Source organism: Lynx canadensis, chromosome B3 (assembly GCF_007474595.2).
Source record: "Lynx canadensis isolate LIC74 chromosome B3, mLynCan4.pri.v2, whole genome shotgun sequence".
In the NCBI taxonomy this organism is placed as follows: domain Eukaryota; kingdom Metazoa; phylum Chordata; class Mammalia; order Carnivora; family Felidae; genus Lynx; species Lynx canadensis.
The window spans coordinates 122818778-122831254 of record NC_044308.2 but is presented as its reverse complement, the minus strand read 5'-3'; the positions used below and the strand labels follow the sequence as shown (position 1 = coordinate 122831254).

Here is a 12477-nt window from a genome sequence, read left to right as displayed (position 1 = left end):
TCAAAGGAAGAAAGTAAACAATAAAATGTTTCCATGTATAACTAATTTATACTTAATAATTCATCCATTTATACATTTGTTTAGCAATTTATCAATTCATGCATTCATTAATCCAGGTGGAAAATTGTATGTATTATCCCTCATGTATTATTTTCCATGAACTGTATAATCTAGATTGCACCCTGGGATAGGATTGAAAAGCATCTTCTTTACTTGGCTAAACTCTGTTGGCTCCTGCACCTAGCACCCTGAAAAATATGCCAACTTGAGACCCCATCAAAGACATAAGATTAAAGTGATTCAGGTCATTGAAAATGCACTGGCAGCTTCTCTGATTTCCATCTCCATCCCACACCCAGCACCTCCTTCCTGCTCCCAGTTTACTACTCCTCGATGTTATTTGTGTATATGGAGATAAATGCTTATGAGGATAGAAGATCAGTTTTACTTATGTCTCACCTTGCACTAACTTCTCTAGGTTGATCTCCCCTTCAGTGAGTTTATCTAATGTGAAGTTTCATAAGAACAGGGACTGTCTACTGCATTCATCACTGTGTCCTCAGTGCCTTGCACTGAGCTTGGCATGTATGTTTATGGTATGATAAAAAAATATATATGTGGCTTTCCTCCAGCTTCCTGGCATAGAACACCTAAAATCCTCAGATTCTGTGTGCTGATGAGCTGGCCCATAGGGGAGGACGGCCTAGAGAACTTCTGGATGGGAGCTGGTGGCCAGAAAGGGTTAGAACATTCAGTCCCATGCCCAACCTCCAGGTTGAGGACAGGGGCTAGAGATTGAGTTCAATCACCAGAGGCCAATAATTTAATCAATTTTGCCAATGAGGCCTCGATAATACCCCTGAATTCTAGATGGAGAGTGAGGAGGTGTCCCAGGTAGGTGAACACATCACTGTGCCAGGAAGAGGACATACCAAGAGAGGGCATGGAAGCTCTGTGCCCTCCTTCTGCCCATGCCCAGCCCTATCCCTCTCTTCCACTTGGCTATTCCTGAGTTGAATCCTATAAAGTAAACCACAAATCTGTAGTAAAGTGTTTGAGATCTTTGAGTCATTCTAGCAAGTTATGTAACCAAGGAGGAAATTCTGATAATCTCCAATGTGAAGATGACCAGGCAGAAATGCAGGCACCCTGGGCACCACACCTGTAGCTGGTGTCTGAAGTAGGGGGCTGTCATGTGGGGCTGAGCCCTTGACCTGGTGGGGGGGTGGCTAACTCCAGGCAGTGTCAGAACAGAATAGAATTGAACCCCAGTTGGTGGTGGAGAGTTGGAGAACTAGTTGTTGTCACAGAAAAATCTAACAATGTCCAATATTTACTTGATGAACAAATAGCTGATTGAATAAGTAAAATCAAATCTATGCCCTTTTAGAAGTGAGATTGAAATTTCAAGTTCACAATAATTGAGCAAGATCCTTTTTTTTTTCTTTGTACAGTGGACACTCAATGCAGAGTTGCTGAATGAAGAAAATAAATTTTGAAGAAAGGATAGGTAGGGGTGCCTGGGTGGCTCAGTCAGATAAGCATCTGACTTTGGCTCAGGTCATGATCTCACAGTTCGTGGGTTCAAATCCTGCATCAGGCTCTGTGCTGACAGCTCAGAGCCTGGAGCCTGTTTTGAGTTCTGTGTCTCCCTTTCTCTGCCTCTTCCCCGCTCATGCTCTGTCTCTCTCTCTCTTTCTCTCTCAAAAATAAATAAACATTAAAAAATGAAGAAGGGATAGGTAGATGCCTGTTTCTTGTAAAGAAGGTAATTCTAGAAATGGCAAGTGCTATCTGTCTTGTTTTCATGCTGCTTTACTGTGGCAGCCATCAGTACCTGAAACCACAATTATGGACAGGGGTTAGACTGCACTCCCCACTTCTTTGATGCTTAGTGTAGATGTGACTTGCTTTGGTCAAAGTAGCTACCATCATTTCTATGCAGAAACATTCGAGACATATGTATGATCCACCACCTTCCTTTTCCCTCTACCATGGTGGTCAGTCGTGTACTAAATGGTGACTGCCCTACTGGCCTGGACACTAAGTAAGGACAAGGTGGGACAGAATTCCCAGCACACTAGTGATGGACATGTAGGATAAGTAAGAAATCAATTTGCTATTTTAAGCCGTAAGACTTACTGGGTGTTTATTATCATAGAAAATCCTAGCATATCCTGATACAAAAAATCTCTACTTCCATATTTCATCATTTCATTGTAGAAAGATACACTGCAAATAATTATAACTGTACATTGCTATTTTCAGAGAAAGGCATGTACTCAAATTGAGTAAATCAGATGATAAATATGGAATGCTTAGTATATTGTGACTAATACATAATAAGTGCTTAACAAAATTAACTGTCATTATCATTATTATTAAAAGAGTTAATTTCAGGAGCGTCTGGGTGGCTCAGTCGGTTGAGCGACCGACTTTGGCTCAGGTCACGATCTCACACTCTGTGAGTTCGAGCCCTGCGTTGGGCTCTGTGCTGACAGCTCGGAGCCTGGAGCCTGCTTCAGATTCTGTGTCTCCCTCTGTCTCTGTCCCTCCCCCGCTCATGCTTGCTCTCTCTCTGTCAAAAATAAGTAAACATTAAAAAAAAAATTTTTAAAGAGGTAATTTCAAAAGCTCTAAATTGAATTTTTGCAATATGTATCAGTTGATAACAAAGGCAGATTTTTAAGGCAACTCTAATGACCAGTGTACTAACAAGGTAAGTTATATTTTCTTTTCCACACAGATGCCAAATGTGTCCACCTAGGTGACCTTGAACAAGTCACTCCACTAACATTTGTTTGCCTATCTATAAAACACTAGAAAAACCCTGTGTGAAAACCAAATGAAATGTAGATGCAGTAAGTTCTACAGCATTAGATTATTTTGATGAGAGCAGAAGAAAAGGGTTTTTGTCATTTACAATTTCCATCCAGCAAAATCCACAGGGGTTGTTTTGTTCTACCTCAGTTTAAATGCCCATTTGATATACTAAAACAATTGTGTGTGTGTGTGCTTACTTACAATCCCATTTTTCGCCACTTGTCTAATCTGATAATACAAACTCATTTCCTTCTTTGGGAAACAAATATTGAAAATGATTGCCAATATTTAGGTAAATTGATATAAGATCTATAAGAAAGCTTAGTGTGTTGGTGTCATATTCCAAAATCTATGTTGTTATAAATTTAATAAAGTAACACTGATTCCAGGAAGTTGCCCAACTATCAGGAATACACCAAATCATGGATATTAACACTGGATGGAAATTTAGAAACCACGTATTTCATCTCCACATAGGCCAAAAATTTTAAGTGGAGAAATGTTCCCATAGTGGAAAACTAGTAGTTGGTCTCCTCTATCTGATGTAACAAGCATCTCTCAGAAAACAGATGCTGAGAAAACACTATTCTTTTTTTAAGTTATAAAAGTCTGTCAAATGATCTTTGGAATTATGTGCTTTCCCTTGATGGAAATTATGTGTATTTATGTTCCCAATGTTTATATGCTTACTAATCTTTTTTTTTCTTTCAGTAAAACTAAAATTGCCCCAAATCTCTGCTGATCACCATCTGTGAGACAGCCCTGGACACTATGAAGTAGTGGGTGCTGGTGAGCCTGGAAGACTCAGTTCAATCACTAGACTAGGGCTAGGCAAGCTAAACACTTAGCCTTTGCAAATGGTCTATGAACTGAATATGTCCTTGAGACTAGAAATAAGAACATAGGTGGAGGTGCCATTGAGAGCTACCTCTTACATCAAGTGAGAATATTAGTTGAGGATTGCTTTTAAAGACAAAAAGAGGGCATACTCCCAACCTACCTTCCACATTGATTCTCACGATTCCTTCACATACATCTAATTACCTTTCAAAAATCACCTCTTCATTTTGCCTTCATGGCATTAATTCACACTATTCCCTGTATACCTCTATCCTCCTCCCTCCCCTCAAATAGGTTCTATCCCAAACCTCCTACTCCATGAAATATTGTTTGCAAATTTTTGGTGTTTGTTGGTGAGACCATTCTTTTTTTTAAGTTTATTTATTTATTTTGAGAGAGTGTGTGCATACACACGTGAGTGGGAGAAGGTCAGAGAGGGAGAGAGAGACAGACAGAGAGAGAGAGAGAGAGAGAGAGAGAGAGAATCCCAAGAAGACTCTCTGCTGTCAGCACAGAGCCTGATGCAGGGATTGATCCCATGAATCATGAGATCATGACCTGAGCCAAAATCAAGAGTCAGACACTTAACTGCCTGGGCTACCCAGGTGCCCTGAAACCACTCTTTTTTTTTAAACTAGAGAGTTTAAATAAAATTATAATTAGACAAAACACCGTTTTTTACATCATCTATTAACATCATGCCATCTTTTTCCAAACTAGTTAAACTTCATTTTTCGTTATTGCTCAAAATCTATGTTTAAGTAGCTTTTTAATTCCCTTTTGCCTTTCTCAAAACTCCACTCATTTAGAGTTTTAGCATTTCTTGTCTGAGATGAACAGTCATGGTATTCTCTTTTGTTTTGTCCACTAATAATATGCCCATCCTTCCTTCTCCTCCTAGAGTCCTTCTGCACTATGAGTTTTCCAATGATATCATCTTTCTCAGTGAGGTCACCCACCACCATGTTGTTGGAGGTCACACTCGAAAATGGTTCTTCCTGTTTTATCTAGATTCCACTTGAGGGTAAGTGGGAAGTCTATAACTCTATGTGACCTGAAACTCCAGGAAACAAATACCAAGCATAGAAGATCTAAGGATAGCATGGAAGGCACAGAATCTTGAGCAAAGGAACACACTGAAGAGGTGTTCTTGGTGAAGGGGTCTTGGGTACTGAAGGGGCAATCCAAAACATTAAGTTCAAAGGGTAAATAGAAATGAAGTAAAACAAATTGAGCTCCTGAGTAGAAACTGGAATCAAGAGAAGGAATATGAATCAGCTCAACTCTGAGGGGACTATTTTATGGTACTTGTATGTATGTTGTATTCTTTCTTTTCCCTAAACTTACCTCAGACACTTTGAAGTTCAACGCATATGTGTCAGTGTTTCCTTTATTAAACCTCAAGATGTTAGGGTTATTTTTGTCGAAGATCTCTGTTCTCCATCTACCAGCCCATACTCACATTTACCAGATTTTTTTCCAGGATAGCCATTTGTTTGCCTCATTACTTGCTGTATCATAGGATAACTAGAATTTAGTTTTCAAGATTCTTTCGAGAAATTAAAGCTAGCAAATGCGCTGCTTTTGTTCTAAGTTATATGTGTATTTGTTTTGTTAGAATCATATATCCTGTGGCAGCCGGGTGGCTTGGTCAGTTGAGTGTCTGACTCTTGATTTCGGCTCAGGTCATGATCCCAGGATCATGGCATTGAGCCCCACATTAGTCTCTGTGCTGAGCATGGAGCCTGCTTAAGAGTCTCTCTCTCTCCCTCTGCCCCTCTCCCCTGCTCATGCTCACTCTCTCTCTAAAAACTAAATTTTTAAAAAGAATCATATATTCAGAAAATATTCAGATAGTTTGAGGCAGTCATTACTTTCAAACCTTCACCCTGGACCAACTTTATACTATTGTAATGGACAAAAAGGAAATATCTCATTTAGATCATCCCACATATGGAGTTGATGCTCTAAAACCTGTGCTTTGACATTCTCATACACCCGGATTTTGGACAAGCAAGTAAACTTCTCATGCCCCTTTGTGTATAACTCCTCATATCTTGCTTTTTGGTGTTGTTGTTTTTAATTAAAGTATAGTTGGCATAATTCCTTAGGTTTTATCTATCTCTCATGAACAAAGAACAGTCATTGTTAGTCATCCCTAGATCCTACTACTTCAGATACTGGTACCCCCAGAAGTTCTTAAATAACTTTTTCTGGCAACAATTCAAGATTGCATGATTGTTATGCACAGACTATTCTGATGTCTAGACACTCAAGACCTGAATAGTGGCTTTCCTTAAGAATTGTGTGTGTGTGTGTGTGTGTGTGTGTGTGTGTGTGTGTGAGAGAGAGAGAGAGAGAGAGAGAGAGAGAGAGAGAGAGAGAGAAAGGAACTGTTAACAAAGCTCTCTATATAAGACTTAATGTCCTCCATTTCAAGCTTCTATTTCACACCATGACATCCATACTAACTGGATATAACTATTTTTATTCCACCTCACTTTAAAATTGAGTTTAAATACCTCTTATTCAGTTAATCAAACATCCCCACAGTTCTTTCAAAACTTAGTGAGGTGTTAGGGGGTGAATTATGTCCCTCCAAAAATTCATATTCTTAAGTACTAACCCTCAATACCTCAGAATGTGACCATATTTAGAGACAGAGTCTTCAAAGAGGTAATTAAGTTAAAACTAGGTCATCAGAGTGGGCCTTAATCCAATATGACAGATGTCCTTATAATAAGAGGAAATCTGAACACAGATACATAGAGGGGGAAGACACTGTGAAGAAACAGGGAGAAGACAATCATGGGCAAGCCAAGGAGAGAGGCCTGTAACAGCCTCTTCCCTCACAGCCCTCAGAAGAAACCAAACCTGCTGACACTGATCTCAGACATTCAGCCTCTGGAACCATGAGAAAATAAATTCCTCTTGCTTAAGCCACCCAGTCTGTGGTGCTTTGTTATGGCAGCTCCAGCAAACTAATATACAAGACTCAGAGTAAAACCCAAATTCCTCACCATACCTGCGTGGCTCAATATGAACTAGCCTCTGCCTATGCCTCAGGCCTAATTCCTCCCACACTCTCCTGGTTTCTCATATTCCAAAGAGACAGGTTTTCTCTAATAGGCCAGAGGAACTCCTGTAACAGGACTCTTGATGCGTCTCTCTCCCTGGAGCTCTCCCACCATGGACCTTCCCTTGACTGGTTCCTTGTCATTCTGGTCTCAGCTCAAAAGTCTTTCTTTCAGAAAAACTTTCTTTGATCTTCCATCTAAAAGTAGTTATCCCCTCTCCTAAGGCTCTGTATCTACTATCTTGGTTTATTTTCTTTATAATATATATATTTTTATAGAGGAACCCAGTTTGCACCACCAATAAGTATATTTATGGCAACTTTGTGCAGGAAAACAGCTATCATTACGACGAACAAATGCCTGGGTTTGCCAGCCTGGTCCTAAATTATACCTGTTTCAGTGTAACTACTAACAGCACCCCTTTTTAAAACCGTCAAACTGTTATGGTCTAGATAACAAATGATATAAAATACATCCTGAAGGTCATTAAAAGGTTTGGGAGTTTTCTACACTAGATGATATACTTTGGCTCCTAAGACAAGACACTCTGAGCTCTGTGTGTCTCTGCTTTCAAATAGTAAATAGGCCACGTATGTCACCCCTCAGTATCTTGGCACATGAAGTTTCTTCTGCCTGCAATCCCCTCCCTCCCTCCCCACCCCAAGTGCTGGCTCTCCTATTCATCCTTCAAGACAATGCACAGAGGGAAATGCTTTGATTCAATTGCTCCTTCAGTGACAGGTAACCACTTCTGTGTACCACACTACAGTCTAGTTTCTTTATTTATTTCTCTATTTTCCATTAGACTGTGGGCTTCTTAAGAGGGAAAAAAATGATTCATCCGTATTTATATCTCAAGTTTCTAGAATATTTCTCATAACATGATGGGCATTCCATAACTAGTATTAAACAGAAAAATGAATATTATCTCTTTTGAACTCATGTTCTTTTTCTATCGCACCTACAGTAAGATTATGGGAAAGATGGGGAAAAAGGTGGCTTAGCAATTTGCATGGTTATACACATATTAAATAAGTATTTTATAAAGCATACAGAACTCTATATATCTGAAACTCTCAAATTGAAAACTCTATGCGTGACTTTTCCCTCTATTTTTATTCTGAAATTTTTAACTTACACTTTCACGTCCACTGACAACAGAAAGAGATTTTGTTGAGCTATAGGGTCATCTTTCATAGCCTGCTCTCAAACATCTCTTTCCAGTATTTCCCTTTCCACAAATTAAATCAACGCCCATTTACTATCTCAGATAATTCTGACTTTTTACTTCTCTATTAGCACCCTACCTGCTAAGTTCTACCACTGCATTATCAAATGGAACAGATGAACAAAACTACCTGAGCAAATTATCCTCCCTCCACTCATTTTGTGGCCACCACTTCCAAATGATGTCCCTGCACCTGATTTTACCCCCTATATTCCATTTTTTGCACAGCAGCATGAGTGATCCTTTTACAACAGGTGTCAGATTATGTCACTTCTACACACCCCTCTCTCAGAGTGGAAACCAAAGTCCCAACAATGGCTGACAAGGTTGTCCAGGATCTGGTTCTTGGCTACATTTCTGATCTCATCTATTATTCCCTTGGCTTTAGCCACACTGGCCCCTTTGGTGTTTCCAAACGTTCAAGGCCCCTAGCTAAGCACTATCAATCACAACTGCCATTTCCTGTTTGGGATGTTCTTCCTAGATTTCCTCAGATGTCACCTTCTCAATGAGGTATCCTTTGATATCTTTCTTTAAAATAGTAAGTAAACTTTTCCCTCCTCACCCCAACACACCCATATCCTTCTTCTTTGCTTATTTTTTTTTCCAAAGAACTGATCACTGTCTGTCACACAATTGTTTCTTATACATTTGTTTATTGTCTGCCCTCCACTAGAATGTAAGTTCCAAGAGGGCAAGGATTTGGGATTTTTGGCATATTGTTGTTGTTTGTGGTTGTATCCCTAAGTTCCTTGAACAATGCTGAGCATATATTTAGAGCTCAACACATATTAGTTGAGTTGATGGATATAATTACTTCCTTAATAATCTTCACCAACCCATGTGCAGACAGCATCTGGGCTAACCAATGGGGTGATGGTAAGAAACCTAAGTAGGAAGTAGACTGTGAACAGGAATCCTTGGTGGGAAACCACAGCAACTGAAGGAGACCCAGTTTTGATTGCACAAATCCAAAGAAGACACCAGTTTGTTCCTTACACTGGGTCAGTGCAAGAAGTGTTCAGAGAGTCCAGCACAGAACTGGGAACAAATTGGACAGTGTAGGCACTGTCTGTGGGGCTAGCTGAGAGCCAATAAATAAGCAATAGTAGACAGTGTTGAGACTTTCAGAACAGTGGTTTTCAAATTAGTGCCATGTGGGGTCACAAAGAAATGATGCTGGGATGGCCAAGTGCAGGAAAAGCCCAAGGAGTCAAAGCTCCCACCTCCCCATAACCCAACCCTAAACAAGAGCAGCTCAGATCTTCTCTATTTATGGACTGGAGCTAAGTTTAATTTTTTAAACAAAAGATTCCCACTGGTAAAAACAATTTAAAAAATTGGGGCGCCTGGGTGGCTCAGTTGGTTGAGTGTCCGACTTCGGCTCAGGTCATGATCTCATGGTCCGTGAGTTCCAGCCCCGCGTTGGGCTCTGTGCTGCCAGCTCAGAGCCTGGAGGCTGCTTCAGATTCTGTGTCTCCCTCTCTCTCTGACCTTCCCCCGTTCATGCTCTGTCTCTCTCGGTCTCAAAAATAAATAAACATTAAAAAAAATTTTTTTTAAAAGAAATACTGTTTAAAAAAAAAACACCCACACACAAAAACAAACCATAATGAAAACTCTGAAAACCATCACAGTAACACCATGCTACTGAACATGGAAGTTTACAAAGATTAGGAAAGGCTATCTGCAGGGCACCTGGGTGGCTCAGTTGGTTAAGCATGCGACTTCAGCTCAGGTCACAATCTTGCAGTTTGTGAGTTCAAGCTCCATGTGGGTCTCTGTGCTGACAGCTCAGAGCCTGGAGCCTGCTTCAGATTCTGTGTGTGTCTCTCTCTGTCCCTCCCCTGCTCACACTCTGTCGTCTGTCTCTCTCTCTCAAAAATAATAAATAAAACATAATTTTTTATAAGAATAGAAAAGGCTACTTTCAATTAGAAGGCTATTAACATCTTCAAGGCAATATCTTCCATAATGTAGGGATGCTAAATGCAAGCCAGAAAGGTTATACAGTGAGTCAACCTCCCATTTAGATGCTTACTTTCCACTCTGTCTTCAGCAGATATCAAAATTGCAACTAAATAATTAAGTAGTATCTTGGGTAACATTTTCCTTCATCATTAGAATTATACTCTATTGGGGAGAGACCGCATTTATCTTGTTCACCAATACAACACAGGTGTCTAAGGCATAGTAGGTATCAATAAATACTTGTTTAAAGAATGAATGAAAGAAAAAGGGATAGTAAAATTTATTTCTTATGTGAAGGTGTGGAAAGAGCCCTTAATTAACAAAAAGAAAGAAAGAAAGAGAGAGAGAGAACGAACGAAAGAACGAAAGAACGAAAGAACGAAAGAACGAAAGAACGAAAGAAAGAAAGAAAGAAAGAAAGAAAGAAAGAAAGAAAGAAGAAACTTGGTTAGGTTCTTAATTTCCACAAAAAGCTGTTATACCTTACATCTTCTCATCCGCTTCCTAAAATACACAGACCCAAGAGTAAACCACTTAGAACAATCAAATACACCCCCAGAAAACTATGCTTTGAGGTTTCTGCTGCCCAAACTTATTAAAAAACCTCAGAAAAGATAGATATATATATGGAGGATTATTAGAAGAACAGATAGTGCTTTAACTTGTATCTTCCCTTTGACCATTTGATCCCTTCCAGATTTATCTTCCTTGAATCATGCTTTAGTGGCATGCCCTCAGCTTTTACCAAGGAACAATACAAGAAGTAGTCACGTGAAACCACGCAGTTCACAGCAGGTGTGCCGTGGAAGATCCTGCCATCCTATCACTAAATGCATCTTACAAAAGCATCCCTGTAGAAATACATTATCAGGTTATGTAATAGGAAAACTATGTTTCCCTTGAATAACTCATATGGATTTTCCTCCCTGACAACAAGAACTAATCACTTCTCTGTTTTAAAAATTGACTATCACAACACTTTGAATATATATATATATATATATAAATTTGAGGTCCAACCAAGGTAATTGTATGTGGTTCCATAAGGTCTTAATATTTTTTTTTCAACGTTTATTTATTTGTGGGACAGAGAGAGACAGAGCATGAACGGGGGAGGGTCAGAGAGAGAGGGAGACACAGAATCAGAAACAGGCTCCAGGCTCTGAGCCATCAGCCCAGAGCCTGACGCGGGGCTCGAACTCACGGACCGCGAGATCGTGACCTGGCTGAAGTCGGACGCTTAACCGACTGCGCCACCCAGGCGCCCCATGGTCTTAATATTTATATCTCCCTCATACCACCCCTACCCTAGAGATATTTGTTTTATTCTTGTTTATTTTCTCTACACTGACGTTTTATTCTTACTGACATCATAACCTTTTTTAGTATATGTTACTGTGGGGAGTTGCTTCCAATCCTCTGGGAAGGAAGATGAAATGTGAACATACAGAAAAGAACGTGCTCTTCCAAAAACAGCAAGACAGGCTTGAAAAAACTGTATTTCTTCTAGGAATGCTAGTTAATATTTCATGGAAGTGCCATGTAGTGTGTCCTGAATTTCATTAAGCATTTTCCAACTTCCCCACAGCAACTTTATCAAGTTGCTCAGCCTTATGGATTTTGAGCTGGTTGACAACATGACCAAAATGTATTGATTGTTGGCTCAGTATTAAGTAGGATAAAAGGTTCTGGGAGTGTCACAGAGGCTTATATGGGCTTGGGAATCTGATCATAACCTGAATATAGATGTAAATGAAATACATATCAAATTTGAAAATGATACAAAGCTCAGAAGAAGATTGTTTATGACACTGGTGAATTATGCAGGCTATGAAGTCAGACTGCCTGAGTTCAAATCCCAACTCTATGACTTACTAGCTGTGTGACTTTAACAAATTACCAACCCTCATTGTTCCATAGCTTTCTCATTTTTTAAATAAAGTTGTATTTACATCATAGGGGTTTTTAACTTTTTTTTTTTTTGAGAGAGAGAGAGAGAATGGGGGAGGAGGAGGAGGAAAAAGAGAGACACATGAGAGAGAAAAAGAGAGAGAGAGAGAGAGAGAGAGAGAGAGAGAGAGAATGTGAGAGAATCCCAAGCAGGCTCTGTGCTATCAGCGTGGAACTTGACATAGGGCTCAATCCCACAAAGGGTGAGATGATGATGATCTGAGCCGAAATAGGATGGACGTTTAACCAAATGAGCTACCCAGGTGCCCCATAGAGTTGTTTTTACGTATTAAATGAGAGAATATGTAAATATTCATGAGTGCCTCCTATACAGTAAGCACTCAATATATGTATGATGTTATTGTTACCATAAAATGATTATAGTTACAATAAAATCCAGCATCAAACTCAACACAATATAGGAAACATTGGAAATTGTGGATAGAAAATGATGAGTCAAATTTATTAGAGATCAATACAGGTTTGAGATTTAGGTTTTCAATACCGATTATATTGATACAGGATAGAGGAGGTCTATCTTGGTTAAAAAAAAATCATTTGAATATTGTCTAGAAGTTTTCATGGACC

At 39.5% G+C, this 12477-nt stretch overlaps 1 protein-coding gene across 6 annotated transcripts in view; it reads right to left on the bottom strand.

Annotated features, from left to right (window-relative positions):
• Positions 1-12477, bottom strand: part of NRXN3 (neurexin 3) — a 1124854-nt gene that overhangs the window by 863329 nt on the left and 249048 nt on the right. The window lies entirely within an intron of this gene.